A 15716-nucleotide genomic window follows, 5' to 3' on the forward strand; every position below is an offset into this window, starting at 1 on the left:
CTTCCTCCTTGTAAATTATTTCCTCTTTTATTCCCACTGTTGCCTAGTCTATTTCAAGGATTTAAATGAGGTCTTGGGAACTTTCAGTCTGCAGGCCAAACTTGGCTCACCTGACATCCAAATTGTCCCACCAGGCCATTTTCCCCAAACCACTCCTACTCACCCCACACCTGGTGTCAATGTGACATCAGACCTGGTGGGAATACTTTCACAGTTTCAAAGGAACAATTGGGAGCTCAAAATGAGCTGTTTATACTCTTGTCTGGGAAACATCACTTAATATGCTTCATGTCTGTTAGCCAAAAGCTTAGTGTCTGTTAGCCAAAGCCATCACTGTGCCTTGTGTCTTTTTCAAGGTTCACCAACACCAGAAGAAAGGATGATCAAATGACTGTGACAGAAGCTGATAGCATTGCTTATCACACAATATTTTTTTTTATTTCAAACTGGCACCTATGTTGCGTGGCTGTCAACCTGTCCTCACCACTCCTTGTATTTAATATGCACTCAAGAGATGAGTCAGGTCATAGTGAAATGAAGTTTGGGTCAGAAATTATGTTTTACAGTGTCCTGAGCTTCATGGGGCATGTGACCAACTTCAGCCTCACTAGCTTTTTCTGTGTTAGAAAGATGCCAGATTTAATGGAACTGTGTCAATTCCTACAACTTGTTGATATTCAGCAGCATTTGGGTGTTATTTGTCCAAGCTCCTTGAGCATCTTGCGTAAATGCATGGTGATGTCTGAGATATTCTGCATCGGGCAGAGCAATCCAACTCAGGGGTGCTGGCAGAGGAGGAGCCAGCAGAAAGCTCTGCAGCATCCCTTTGCCATTTGGGAGCCACTGGGGTGGCAGAACATCAACTCAGCCTGGAGCTGTGTGCATGAACAGAAAAAAAAGCCAGCTCTCATCAATATCCCTATCAGCGAATATGTCCTCCTCATTGACTTCCATTATAATTACTTCCCTAGACCTTTTGCTTGGCTTAACTTTGGCCCAGATTGGTACCCACAGAAGCTCTCTGAACTGGAGTTAGATGTTGCATAAGTCCCCTCCCCCCCCGGTTCTAGACTGCCAATGTCTGATTTTTAAAAAAAGACTGGAAATATGGAACTGATTCCATAAGCATCCCTAAACGTAATTTCCTTCAGCAGTGGTGGCTGCTGCCCATTGGGATGGGTGAGCTGGAAGACACAGAGGCTAACAGTAGGTGGAGCCAGAGCCAATGACAGGTGGAACTAACTCATTCTAGGTTTGTCTCTGTCCTCCTCCCTGCTGAGTTCTACAAGGGGCAAAGTTGAGACTAAGGAGGATGCAGCTGACAGGCAGTCCCACCCCCTGGATGTAAGTAAGAAAGCAGGCAGGTGGGGGCTGGCTGAAAGCAGAATTAGGATGCTGGGGCAGCACCCTATTCATCCTAATGGACCAACTTCCACTGTCCTTCATTATATATTGTTAGTAGCTTAAAATACAGATGAAAACAAAATGAAGGTGAAAAATGATCTTTGTTTTCTTTCAGTTCCTTCTGAAGCAGGGACCCTATATCCAATCTGATACCCAGTAGTTGTAATAATAGAATGTCTGCAAAGTTTTTAATGGAACAGAACCAAGTTGTATGTAGAGTAGTCCTTGCCTCTTCCATTAAAAACAGTGGAAAGACAAAAAAACAAGATAAAAAGATAAGGAGAGCAATTTAAACCAGGACAATCAGTTAAAATCTAAGGCAATGAAAATAAAGGTAAAATTAATAATTGTCTCTGCCCATATAACCACAGTTCATTGTGTCCTCCCTTTAACATGGAACTGAAAACACATGGGATGTATCCCCATATCCAGAGCTTGGAAAAGTTACTTTTTTCAACTACAACTACCATGAGCCCCAGCCAGCATGGCCACTGGATTGGACTGATGGGAGTTGTAGTTCAAAAAAGTAACTTTTCCAAGTTCTGCCCACATCAACAACATAAAACATGCAACTGTAAGGGGGAGGAGCTAAGGACACCTGTTCAAGATGGCCCCACCCCCAACCAGCTCTGGCATGACAACCTGCTCATCTGCCCTGTTGGATAGTTACCCTCTTCAGGGCTATGTGTGAATTGTGTTTGTTGGGTTCTTTAGCTAGCCACAAGTCAGGGGTGGCATCAGTTGATTGCACTAGTTGGCTGCTTTCATTTATTTGTTATAACCATCCAGTTGTGTGGCCACATCTGTAGGGATGGTGGAGAAATTCATTTGGTTTTCATTTTAATGTGGACCTATTTTATTCAAGCATTCCAAATCAATTCCAAACCAAAATACACCCATTCTTCATAATGTACCCTTCTTTGAATTTTATGATGCATTTCTGCTACAAACTTTTTTGTTTAGGCAAGCCTATCTAGACACATAGATGCTGATAGGTATAAATCTTTTTAGTAGCGGTTTTAATTGCTTCAAATATGTATTTAATTATTTGTTTAACTGTTTTATTGATAATTTTAATGTTTTGTAAAGTGCTTAAAGGTTTTTACATTCAAACAATATATATATTAAATAATAAATTTCTCAAAAATGCATATAAAATGTGTATTATTTTTTACTTATATTTACTAATAGGCAAAAAACCTTGTGGTTTAAGAACATATCTATAGTCCACGGATATTTTTATCAAACGTTAAAAAGGTGGGAAATTGGGCAGCTATAGTGAATGCACCAAAAGGCTACCTTCATCATCATATGACACTGATGAATAAAAAGGCTTTGAAATTAATAAAAATAAATTTGACACAGATTTCTAGGATGAATAAGGAGACCAATAAAATTTTCTAGATTAGATTCTCTGTAGAAACAATGGTAACCCAGGAATGAAGCAAAGTACAAAGAACATCATCAGCCATAAAAAAATGTAATTCTCCATCTTTGGAGATGGCAGGTATTGCCACCACTCACCATATGCTCAGAGACACATGTTACCAAATTCTTCCAAGCTACACAGGAAATGGATTGGACTGTGAAACACCAACCCAAATTGTGTTTGCATTTTGACAAATTTGTAGGGCAGTACAATATCTCAGAGAGGAGGTCAGGTCTCCTGGTCTCCTGGTGCATTCACTATAGCTACCCAGTTTCCTTGTTTTTTAAAGATTGCTAGAAATATCTGTGGCTATAGATACATTCTTAAACCACAAGGGTTTTTGCCTATTAGTGAATTTCCCTGCTTTTTAGTACGGGAGGTAAGAAATGGGATCCTGTCCAAGTTTGCTGAGAATGGATTGATCATTTGCATGCTTATTGAGTTCAATGGGATCTACTCCCCTGCCATCATGCTTAGGACAGGTGAAACTGACCACAGGGGATGGGGAGGAGAGGAGGGGGAGGGGAGCAGGCTAGAGGAGGAGGGTATGTTTGATCATTTGCATGTTTACTGAGTTCAGTGGGATTTATTCCCATGCATTCATGGTTAGGATAGGTAAAACTGACCATGTGAAGCCTGGAGTGGGCAGGGAAGAAGGGAGGAGAGGAAAAAGGGAGGAGAAACAGAAAGGAGAGGGGAAGGAGGGGAAAGGCAGATTTGATCATTTGCATGCTTATCGAGTTCAATGGGATTTACTCCTGTGCAATCATGACTAGGATAGGTAAAACTGACCGTGGGACAGCAGGAAGGGGAGGGGAGAATATAGGAAAGGAAGAAGGGGGCAAGGGGAGCAGAAGGAGTGGGATGGGGAAGGAGGGGATGGGGAAGGAGGGGATTGGGAGGGGGAGGGAAGGGGCAAAAAGGAGGTGATGGGAGGGAGGATGATGAGAGGGCCGGTTTGATCATTTGCATACTTATTGAGTTGAATGGGACTTACTCCCATGCAATCATGCTTGAAAATGAAATGGACTGTCTTCAAGTCGATTCTGACTTATGGGGACCCTGTGAATAGGGTTTTCATGGTAAGCGGTATTCAGAGGTGGTTTACCGTTGCCTTCCTCTGAGGCTGAGAGGCAGTGACTGGTCCAAGGTCACCCAGTGAACTTCATGGCTGTGTGGGGATTTGAACCCTGGTCTCCCAGGTTGTAGTCCTAGAATAGGTAGAATTGACCATGGGAGAGAAGGAGGGGAAGGGCAGAGGAGGGGGAGGAGGAGGGGGAAGGAGGGGATTAGAAGGGGATTGGGAAGGGAAGGGAGAGGTGAAAGAAGAGAGAGGGAAGAGGGAAAAGGGAGGGGATAGGAGGGAGTAGGAGGGAGGGCAGGTTTGATCATTTGCATGCTTTTTGAGTTCAGTGGAATTTACTGCTGTGCAATCATGCTTAGGATAGGTGAAACTGATCTGGGAAGAGGCGGGGGTGGAGGACACATCCACACCACACTGTTATTTCAATTTAGGCAGTCATGGCTTCTCCCAAAAAATCCTGGGAAGTGTAGTTAGTGAAGGGTGCTGAGAGTTGCTAGGAGATGCCCTGTTCCACTCACAGTGCTTCAATCAGAGTGGATGACTGCTAAACCACTCTGCCACTGGAGCTCTGTCAGGGGAAAAGGAGTCTCCTCTCAGTCCCCTTCATAAACTACACTTCCCAGGATTCTCAGAGGGAAGCCATGACTGTCTCACATGAAATCAAAGTCTAGTGTGGGTGTGGCCCCCTGATTAGGCAAGCCCAGCAGCTGGGAATCTGGCTTTTAGAACACTGACAGATGGTTCTTACTGAGCATGCCTGACATTATCATTGAGTTCAAGCCAAAATTTCTTAAATTAATTAAAAATCAGCAAGGCAGTTTTTTTAAAAAAACTTTTAAACTACAGAAGATGAAGGTCAGAGTATGGGGCAAGGTCAGTTATAGGTTTGCAGGTACTCTGTGAACATGGCTGATTTTCAATTAATTTCAACAGATTATGAGAACTGTGACAGAAAAATGTCCAAAAGGGGTCTGGTTTTTCTCTCTCTTTTTACACTTTGAACTTCTGATTGGCTCTGACTGTTTTATGTATCACCATGAAAATACAGAGGGTTGTTAAACAAGCATTTCTGAGTTCAGGACTATAGGTTTTGTAAGGTTTTGTTTTGAAATGAGCTTATGGGAAGGATCAGAATAGCATGTTTTTTTGCCACAACACCAAAGAAGACTCGAGACACAGATATGGTATAATGTTATATTTATTAAAATATAACAAATATTAAGTCAAAATCCAATTCAATTGTATTAATCCAATTTAACTCCTTCGGGCAGGTGAGGTGCAGACTAACTAGTAGGCAATACTCCCTCAATCTTAAAATAGGTCAGTCACCTTGGGCTGTAACTCTCCCACCACGGATGTGGGAAAAGTCATCCCTCCTTGCTATTGGAGTCAGGTATGTGGTTCCAACTTCCACATCCTGGCTCCACCATACAGGCATTCACCATGATGCGCAAGCTGGTCCCACTGGGACACTCCCCAGATCCGCACCAGACATTAAACACTGATGGTTCCCTAGGGAGTGCCCTTTACCAAAATGCCTCAGCCTCCTTACTTTTTTCCCAAATACCTCACCTGCCCGAATTCCATGCCAGCCCAAGCAGAACAACCCAAACCACTCCCAGAAAGCCAATCAAATCAAACCAAGCAGTATGGAGTAGGCAAAACCAAAGGGATTCTGAAATCAGGATCCCCCCCAAAAAAATTCCTACTCAGCCCCATTAGCGACTAGCAAGGCCCATATTGACAAGGGAGGGAGGGCGGGTGCAGCAAGGCAAAAAAGGCAGGTCTTCCAGGGAGGAGCGGTCTTATATACCGACTGATCCCTGTCTCCTAATTGACCCTAAAAATACCACCTGACCTCCTTTGCTTTCCTCGGGAACCTTCCCGAGCCTTCTATTCAATATGGGTGGCAGCAAACAGGCCCCCTTAAAGCGGGAACGCCATTTTTCAATTTAACATTGCAGAATGCGAATAATCCATGCTGACTATAGTATACAGCCACTCTTGTGGCTGTATAATCTATCATTCAAGATGCCAGAATCTTTTAATATAGTATGCTATTGACCAGTTGCAAAATATCAAAAGAACATAGGATATCACTATTATGATCCTGATTATTTTACCCCTCCCAAGTCCAGTTGACCATATTATATATACCAAAGGGGGCAAAAGTAAAGTGCTATTCAATTTGAAATTTTAGTTCCTGAAGACACATAGATGGGAATCTGAGCAGTCCGACTCTGGGCTCTTTTCCCCTCCTTATTCTTACCCAAGGATGTCAGGCAACACCCATTCAGAGAGTGACATTCAGTACCCAATATACACCACAAATCAACACTGACCCACTGAAAATGCTAAACATGTTTTCTAACTCTGCTGATAATCAAGTATCTTGAAAAGGGCAATTTTTGCGCCCTTAATTATCATAATCACTATCATGAAGTATTTGTAGTCCAAGGCAACAGGAAGCCACAACACACAGATGAACCATCTCCCAAAGCCTGTAAAAGAAAAAAGGTGGCTAAACATCATATATTTTCAGTTTATGGGATTTCGGCCCTATTGTGAATCTTGATCATTTTGGTACTGCTGCTACTACCAGGTCTTAAAGCTGTTTTGTCTACTTCTCATAATGAATGTGCCAAGCTATGGTTGGGGTCAAGATCTGCTAGTAGTCAGATGGAGGTTTTTGCTGTTGCTCTTTCTGCTGCTGCAGCTGCCTCAGATTGTCAGCAGCAATGGAAACTACAGATCCGGTGCGCGGCTAAAGGTTGAAAAGAACCCTCATGGCTTCAAAGAAAATCATATTATCATTGGGGCATTTGTCTCTGTTTTTATTATTTTAGGGAAAGAGTTTTCCTTTAACAGAGTTCCAGATGGGTCAGTCCTTGGCTAGTAAGTAGACCTTTTCTTATATGGCAGGAGTATGTTGGACTGAGTAATCATTCTGATTTAATATGCTCATGAAAATATGGAGACAGTCTTCATTCCTCAGCAGTGCAATCAGCTGGTTTTCCATTGCATTCTTCCTTTTCATCTGAGTGAAACACCAAGATGGGCCCTAATAATGAAGTATACCGGCTAAAGCCCTGATAATATTATCTCTCGTGACAAGAAGGCATAGTTCTCAATTGAGCTGAGCCAAAACTTCTCACAAGATTTTTTTTTCTGACAAAGCGTTTTGAGATTTTAATTTTCTCACTCCTGGAAACTTTTCTTCCTCTTGAAAAAGAAGGAAACTTTGCAACATTTTCTCTGAAATTATGCAGGGTCTTTTTGTACTGGTTGCCATTCACCCCCTCCCCCAAATGCCCCAGAATGATGCTGGATCTGAGGCATTTTGAGATTGCCAAATGTTGGCCCAAACCAGTGCTGCTGTTTTCATTTGCAGCAGTGAAGTTCTGGTGGTGGTGGGAGAAAATACGTACAGAAAAAAAGAAAGAAGCCGTGCTCAATGAACTTCTAGTTGTGAACCCCAATTCCCCCCCAAATGTTGGAGAAGACCCATAGCTCAGCATTAGAACATCTGTCTCAGATGCAGCAGTCCCCAGGTTCAATTTCTGGCATCTCCAGTTTGGTTCGGGAATGTCCCCTGTGTGAAACCCTGGTTAGCGGCTGCCACTCAGCGTGGACAATATTGAGATAGGTGGACCAATAGTTTGACTTGGTATAAGGCAGATTCCCATGTGTCTAGAATTTCTTCTTCCAGTGGAGAAACTCAGTGAAAGGGAGGGGGGATTTGGAGACACTGTGTGTGTGTGTGTGTGTGTGTGTGTGTGTGTGTGTGTGTGTGTGTTAAATTATGTATTGTAAAGCTCAGCCTGTCAACTGACATCAAGGTAGGGTGCGTTCATTTTCAGCCAACACAACTCATGAATCAGAGCCACCAAGGGCTCAGAAGAGCTTCCGAGAACACATTTAGGCAAAGAAGCAATTTGATATAATTAATTTTTGAAGGGGGAAATATAATTCTATCGACTGTATATTAATTCAGGAGATATGTTTGCACCCTTGAGAAAACACTGAAACCACACAACAATTTCATTGCAGTATACTGCCTAAATCCTACCATCAAATCCTTGTTGTTCAGTTTGCCATTGATGAAATCCGAAAGAATGTTAACTTCTTAACAAACTACACAATATTAGAACATTACATGCACAATTCTTACAATGAAATGGGAACCTGTTCTGCAACAATGGATCTCCTTTTCAGAAGCCATGGGAACCCCCTTAACTACATCTGTGGCAAGACAGACAAGCTAAAGGCTGTCATCGGTGGGCTCACCTCTCATAACTCCAATCAGATGCCACACATCTTAAATATCTACAAGATGCCACAGGTAGGTGTATTCACCATTTAAGGAGGAACAACCACTTGGGACCATAGGGGAGTAGGCTTTCCCAAGTTGCTGTCTACCACACCTGTTAAAAAAAGGGTAAGGCTCAACAGCTCTCCTCTGGTTACTTATCTCAACACAGATCCTATTCAATATGCACTACGTTAGAGCCCTAGCACTTCAGGTTTTTTGGGAGAGGGAAATCTGGAGTGAAGAAGCAGGAGTGTGTATTATGCAGTGTATTATTTTATTGTCTGTAATTTCCCCACTAAAACTGGCCCTTCACAGTATTTAAGAGAATGTTTCAACTCTCAGGTAAGGGGGAAAGAGCTGGGATTGGGAAAGTTGGACTAGAAAAAAATGAGGATTAAGGATTAAAGCAGGGGAGGTCAGCATTCCTTTCTGTAAGGCCTGTTGAGGACCACATGTCAGTGGTGTGCTGCTCCAGATGCAAAAGTGTGCAGAGGAATGAATGCAACTTTTAACTTTATGCAGAAGGCTAGTTTCTACCCAATTACAAACTCCTCCATCAAGGGAAACAAGAAGCATTATCGGAGTTTGAGGACACATTCCAGCCAGGCAAAAAGCACTTGGGTTGTGAAATGGAGCCAGTGAAGGCTCGTGGCTTGGGACAAGCCCTAGGGCCAGATACAGAGGTCAGGAGGGCAACTATCAGCCTCCTAGCTTGAGGCTCCCTATTTCTGGGCTAAAGTAATCATATCGTTCGGCTCCATGAATTCTCCACTCCAAATCAACTTCCCTACAAAAATAATGTTACTCTTAAATATTATTTGGGAGTTCTAACATTAGTCTACATTTAAAATGTGTGTACCTTTTAAGCAACAGTCCCCACAGTGAAGCACCAGTGTTACAATGAGCTGTCATTCTGCAAGACCTCTTAAGTATTTTAACTGCAAGCATAATGAGAATTTGTTGTTAGTTCTAAAAGGTTTCTTCTTTCTTCTCAGCTTGCTTATGACTCCTTTGATCCCACTTTGAGTGACAAAACACAGTTCCCTTCTGTCTATCAGATGATCTCCAATGAACGTCCTCAGTATGCTGGGATTGTTCAGCTGCTTCAGCATTTTGGATGGACCTGGATTGGCCTTATTCTTTCAGATGACAACAGTGGAGAAATGTTGCTGAGGACTCTTGAGCCTTGCCTACTCCAGAACAATATTTGCTTTGCCTTTAAGGAAATTATGCCAAACCTGAAGAAGCACTGGGGAGAAACAATGGAACTTACGGATCATATGGAAATAAAACTTAATAATCAGTTGAAAAGAATAAGTTCTGTTCTCTCATCCACTGAAACCAATGTGATTCTTGTGCATGGTGACTCACGGTCAATGGAGGGCTTACGAATGATTTTATATTTACATGAATTTAAAGAAATGAAGCCCATAGAGAGGGTCTGGATCATAACAGCCCAGTGGGATTTTACATCTGTTCTCTATCATGGGGTATTCACACCAAAATCCTTCAACGGCACCTTGTCCTTCGCACTCCACACAAATACTGTGGCAGGATATGAAGAGTTTCTTGAGGATTTAAATCCTCATCAATCTGTGACTCTTTTGATGCACGCATTCTGGGCCAATGCATTTGTTTGTTCATTCCCAGAATATAACGTGATTTTATCAAATGAGACAAATTGTACTGGGAAAGAGAACCTCAGGAGCCTCCCTTAATCTGTGTTTGAAATGGGGATGTCTGGCCAGAGCTACAGTATCTACAATGCTGTTTATGCTATTGCCCATGCTCTCCATGCCATGTTTTCATCTAGATCAAGGCAAAAGGCAATGGGAGGAGAAGGCTCATGGAATATTCTAAATGTTCATCCATGGCAGGTAGGAAGTCTCTCTTGGCTTCCACTATGGTAATGAGCTAGAAATCTGTATGGACAGAACTGCCTTACAAACGGTGGATTTAAAATCCTTGATCTAGTGTAGCAGGTTATAGAAGTTCATAGGAGCTCCCAACACCAGGCCTGCACAAATTGTGTCCTAAAAGCATCCAGTGCCCACCACATCTTCTGGCATTGCAGGTGCTTGAGGTCCCCTTGTATTTTTTTTCTATTTGCAGCCAAGGAGTAGATGTATCAAGCCTCTGATGGACCACCCTAATTTGCAGGTGGTGGATTGTTCTTGCAAGATTAAAGTACACACAAGAGAGTACTTTGGTAGCCAATTCAGTTCCTTGGCTGGTTCAGTTAGCTGAACCATATTGATCATATAAATCCAAGGGACGTTTGCTTATTAATTTAAGTGTGCAATTCTATACATAGTGACACTGGGCTAAGGATAGTTAGGACATACTGGATCACTGGCTGGGTCCTGGCTCAATCAGGCTACACTGGCATAAGTCCCTCATCCACAACTGAGCCAGCAACACCTCACCATTCCCCTCCCTCCTCAGCCAGGGCTCCCCCAACTCAGCTGAGGCCGGCATAAATGAAGCAGGTGTAAGCCTGCAAGAGGGACATTCTCAGTGTGTGGCAGAGGTGGGACCAAGGGTTGGGGCACTTACACTGCATCCCACATCTTTTCAGCTCAGTCATGTAACCTCCAGTCCCAGTGTTCCTGAGATGCAGAAACAATTTCTGGTCTATGTTTGGATATCATCAGATGACATTCAGAATCAAGATAAGTGCACCATATCTTTCAAAAATGCACTAATTTGGACACCTCCTCTAATCGTTATGCCTCCCCTAGAAGAATTCTGTTCAGAGGAGAACTTGCTACTCCTCACACAAATGTTACAGAGAAACAGGGTGTGTCAGTGTGCAGGCAGACAGAGCAGGGGGATCTTGGGCCTTCAGAGGTCATGGGATGATGACCTCCCCCACAAGAAACAGAAGGTCCCTGCACCAAATCAGATTTTATTTATTTATTTATTTATTTTATTTATATACCGCCCTAAGCCCAAGGGCTCTCAGGGCAGTGTACATAACAATAAAACAATCAGAAAATATATAAATACAATAATACAATGGAATCAAACCAAACAGACGTAAACAAAAATCGAAACAGCAGCAAAATACATCAATAAATATTAATAGTACACATTGAAATGCCTGGGAATATAAAAAGGTTTTCACCTGGCGCCGAAAAGATAGCAGCGTCGGCGCCAGGCGCACCTCATCGGGAAGACCATTCCACAATTCGGGGGCCACAACCGAAAAGGCCCTATTTCTAGTCACCACCCTCCGAGCTTCTCGATGGGATGGTACTCGGAGGAGGGCCTTAGATGTTGAGCGCAGTGTACGGGTAGTTTCATATTGGGAGAGGCGCTCCACCAGGTATTGCGGTCCCATGCGAGATGTAAGTGTTGTTGAACCGATTGGGAGCAGTGACCACAGTGCTATTAAATTAAACATACATGTAACTGGCCAATTGCCAAGAAAATCCAACACGGTCACATTTGACTTCAAAAGAGGAAACTTCACAAAAATGAGGGGATTGGTAAAAAGAAAGCTGAAAAACAAAGGCCAGAGTGTCAGATCACTCGAAAATGCTTGGAAGTTGTTTAAAAACACTATATTAGAAGCTCAACTGGAGTGCATACCGCAGATCAGAAAAGGTACCACCAGGGCCAAGAGGATGCCAGCATGGTTAACAAGCAAAGTCAAGGAAGCTCTCAGAGGCAAAAAGTCTTCCTTCAGAAAATGGAAGTCTTGTCTGAATGAAGAAAATAAAAAGGAACACAAACTCTGGCAAAAGAAATGCAAGAAGACAATAAGGGATGCTAAAAAAGAATTTGAGGAGCACATTGCTAAGAACATAAAAACCAACAACAAAAAATTCTATAAATACATTCAAAGCAGGAGACCATCTAGGGAGACAATTGGACCCTTGGATGATAAGGGAGTCAAAGGTGTACTAAAGAACGATAAGGAGATTGCAGAGAAGCTAAATGAATTCTTTGCATCTGTCTTCACAGTGGAAGATATAGGGCAGATCCCTGAACCTGAACTAACATTTGCAGGAAGGGATTCTGAGGAACTAAGACAAATAGTGGTAACGAGAGAGGAAGTTCTAAGCTTAATGGACAATATAAAAACTGACAAATCACCGGGCCCGGATGGCATCCACCCGAGAGTTCTCAAAGAACTCAAAGGTGAAATTGCTGATCTGCTAACTAAAATATGTAACTTGTCCCTCGGGTCCTCCTCCGTGCCTGAGGACTGGAAAGTGGCAAATGTAACACCAATCTTCAAAAAGGGATCCAGAGGGGATCCCGGAAATTACAGGCCAGTTAGCTTAACTTCTGTCCCTGGAAAACTGGTAGAAAGTATGATTAAAGCTAGATTAACCAAGCACATAGAAGAACAAGCCTTGCTGAAGCAGAGCCAGCATGGCTTCTGCAAGGGAAAGTCCTGTCTCAGTAACCTATTAGAATTCTTTGAGAGTGTCAACAAGCATATAGATAGAGGTGATCCAGTGGACATAGTGTACTTAGACTTTCAAAAAGCGTTTGACAAGGTAACTCACCAAAGGCTTCTGAGGAAGCTTAGCAGTCATGGAATAAGAGGAGAGGTCCTCTTGTGGATAAGGAATTGGTTAAGAAGCAGAAAGCAGAGAGTAGGAATAAACGGACAGTTCTCCCAATGGAGGGCTGTAGAAAGTGGAGTCCCTCAAGGATCGGTATTGGGACCTGTACTTTTCAACTTGTTCATTAATGACCTAGAATTAGGAGTGAGCAGTGAAGTGGCCAAGTTTGCTGACGACACTAAATTGTTCAGGGTTGTTAAAACAAAAAGGGATTGCGAAGAGCTCCAAAAAGACCTCTCCAAACTGAGTGAATGGGCGGAAAAATGGCAAATGCAATTCAATATAAACAAGTGTAAAATTATGCATATTGGAGCAAAAAATCTGAATTTCACATATATGCTCATGGGGTCTGACCTGGCGGTGACCGACCAGGAGAGAGACCTCGGGGTTGTAGTGGACAGCACGATGAAAATGTCGACCCAGTGTGCGGCACCTGTGAAAAAGGCAAATTCCATGCTAGCGATAATTAGGAAAGGTATTGAAAATAAAACAGCCGATATCATAATGCCGTTGTATAAATCTATGGTGCGGCCGCATTTGGAATACTGTGTACAGTTCTGGTCGCCTCATCTCAAAAAGGATATTCTAGAGTTGGAAAAGGTTCAGAAGAGGGCAACCAGAATGATCAAGGGGATGGAGCGACTCCCTTACGAGGAAAGGTTGCAGCATTTGGGGCTTTTTAGTTTAGAGAAAAGGCGGGTCAGAGGAGACATGATAGAAGTGTATAAAATTATGCATGGCATTGAGAAAGTGGATAGAGAAAAGTTCTTCTCCCTCTCTCATAATACTAGAACTCGTGGACATTCAAAGAAGCTGAATGTTGGAAGATTCAGGACAGACAAAAGGAAGTACTTCTTTACTCAGCACATAGTTAAACTATGGAATTTGCTCCCACAAGATGCAGTAATGGCCACCAGCTTGGATGGCTTTAAAAGAAGATTAGACAAATTCATGGAGGACAGGGCTATCAATGGCTACTAGCCATGATGGCTGTGTTGTGCCACCCTAGTCAGAGGCAGCATGCTTCTGAAAACCAGTTGCCGGAAGCCTCAGGAGGGGAGAGTGTTCTTGCACTCGGGTCCTGCTTGCGGGCTTCCCCCAGGCACCTGGTTGGCCACTGTGAGAACAGGATGCTGGACTAGATGGGCCACTGGCCTGATCCAGCAGGCTCTTCTTATGTTCTTATGTTCTTAAGTTCCGACGAATGCAAGCGATCTTATCTTGGAAGTGTCCAGCAAACTCTTCACAGCGGGCTACAGATGAATCTATAGTATCCCGAGGGCCAAGATGTAAAAGCCCTCGTACAGTTTTAAAAAGCTCCGCTGGGCGGGAGAGTGATGCCTTAATACTGACAGCAAAATATCTCTTTTTTGCTGCCCTCACCGCTGCTATATATCGCTTAGAGCAGGCACTTACCAAGGCATAATTGCATTCGTCGGGAGTCCGCCTCCATCTGCACTCAAGCCTCCTCCTATTTTGCTTCATCGCTCTCAGCTCTGAGGTATACCATGGAGCTGTATGAGCTCTACATAGGAGGGGGCGCATGGGAGCGATCGTGTCAACTGCCCGGGTCATCTCCGTATTCCACAGTTCAACCAGGGCTTCAACAGGAGTGCCAGTCTTCTCAGTCGGAAAATCCCCCAGAGCCTTTTGGAAACCCTCAGGATCCATTAATCTCCGAGGGCGGACCAATTTAATAGGTCCCCCACCCTTGCAGAGGGAAAGGGTCGCCGTAAGTCTAAACCTCAGCAAGCGGTGATCTGTCCATGACAATGGGGTAGATGAAAAAACCCCAACCTCCAGATCACCATCTCCCTGTCCAGTGGCGAAGATCAAATCAAGGGTATGTCCCAACACATGCGTTGGGCCAGTAACAAACTGAGACAGCCCCATGGTTCTCATGGAGGCCATGAAGTCCTGAGCCCAGATAAAGCAGTCTCGGCATGGATGTTGAAGTCCCCCAGTACCAACAGTCTAGGGGACTGCAACAATACCTCCGAGACTACTTCTGTCAGCTCAGTTAGGGAATTTGTTGAGCAGCAGGGCGGGCGGTACACCAACAAAATTCCCAGCCTGTCTCTCTGGCCCAGCACAAGGTGGAGACACTCCAAACCAGTCGTCACCTGTACAGGGTGCTCGGTGAGTGAGAAAGAACTCCTATAGACCACGGCAACCCCGCCTCCCCGACCTTCGGCTCTACCATGATGCTGAACTGTATACCCAGGTGGGCAAAGCTGGGTAAGAGCAACTCCTCCCATATCACCCACCCAGGTCTCGGTTATGCACGCCAGGTCGGCCGCCTCCTCCACAATTAAATCATGAACAAGGGAGATCTTATGCTGTACCGACCTGGCATTTAACAACAGCATATGGAGATCCGAAGGCTGACTGATAGGACAACCAGCAGTCCTGGGGGTGTGAGGAGAACCGGAACGGGTCACAGACACTACTTGTCTGGGACGGGTTCCCCTTACCTGGCATGTTCTCCTCACAACACCATACCTCCCATTACCCGTCACTATGCTAATTGGGGCCCCCGAAGGTCTCCCCGGTTGACGTATAATACACTCTCCCAGGCACATATTAAAAGAGATAAAAACACCAATACACACACACCTGGTCACATTCACACCAAATGATACACATTTACAGCAAAACACACAAAGAATTCACACACATACACACACTTCATCAATAATACGATACAGTAAACATACACACAATACACTCAGACAATATTAAAATAACTACAACACATTCCAACTAAAAACTCATACACTAACAGCTCAATCATTCACGAAACATAATACACATTCAAACATATTCATTACATCCAGGTGGCAGCAATGAGTAAAATGTTGCAAGCTCAGAGCCGCAGCTATGTTAACAACACTGGCCGTTCTTAAA

The sequence above is a fragment of the Rhineura floridana genome, chromosome 11 (assembly GCF_030035675.1).
Source record: "Rhineura floridana isolate rRhiFlo1 chromosome 11, rRhiFlo1.hap2, whole genome shotgun sequence".
Taxonomy (NCBI): Eukaryota; Metazoa; Chordata; class Lepidosauria; order Squamata; family Rhineuridae; genus Rhineura; species Rhineura floridana.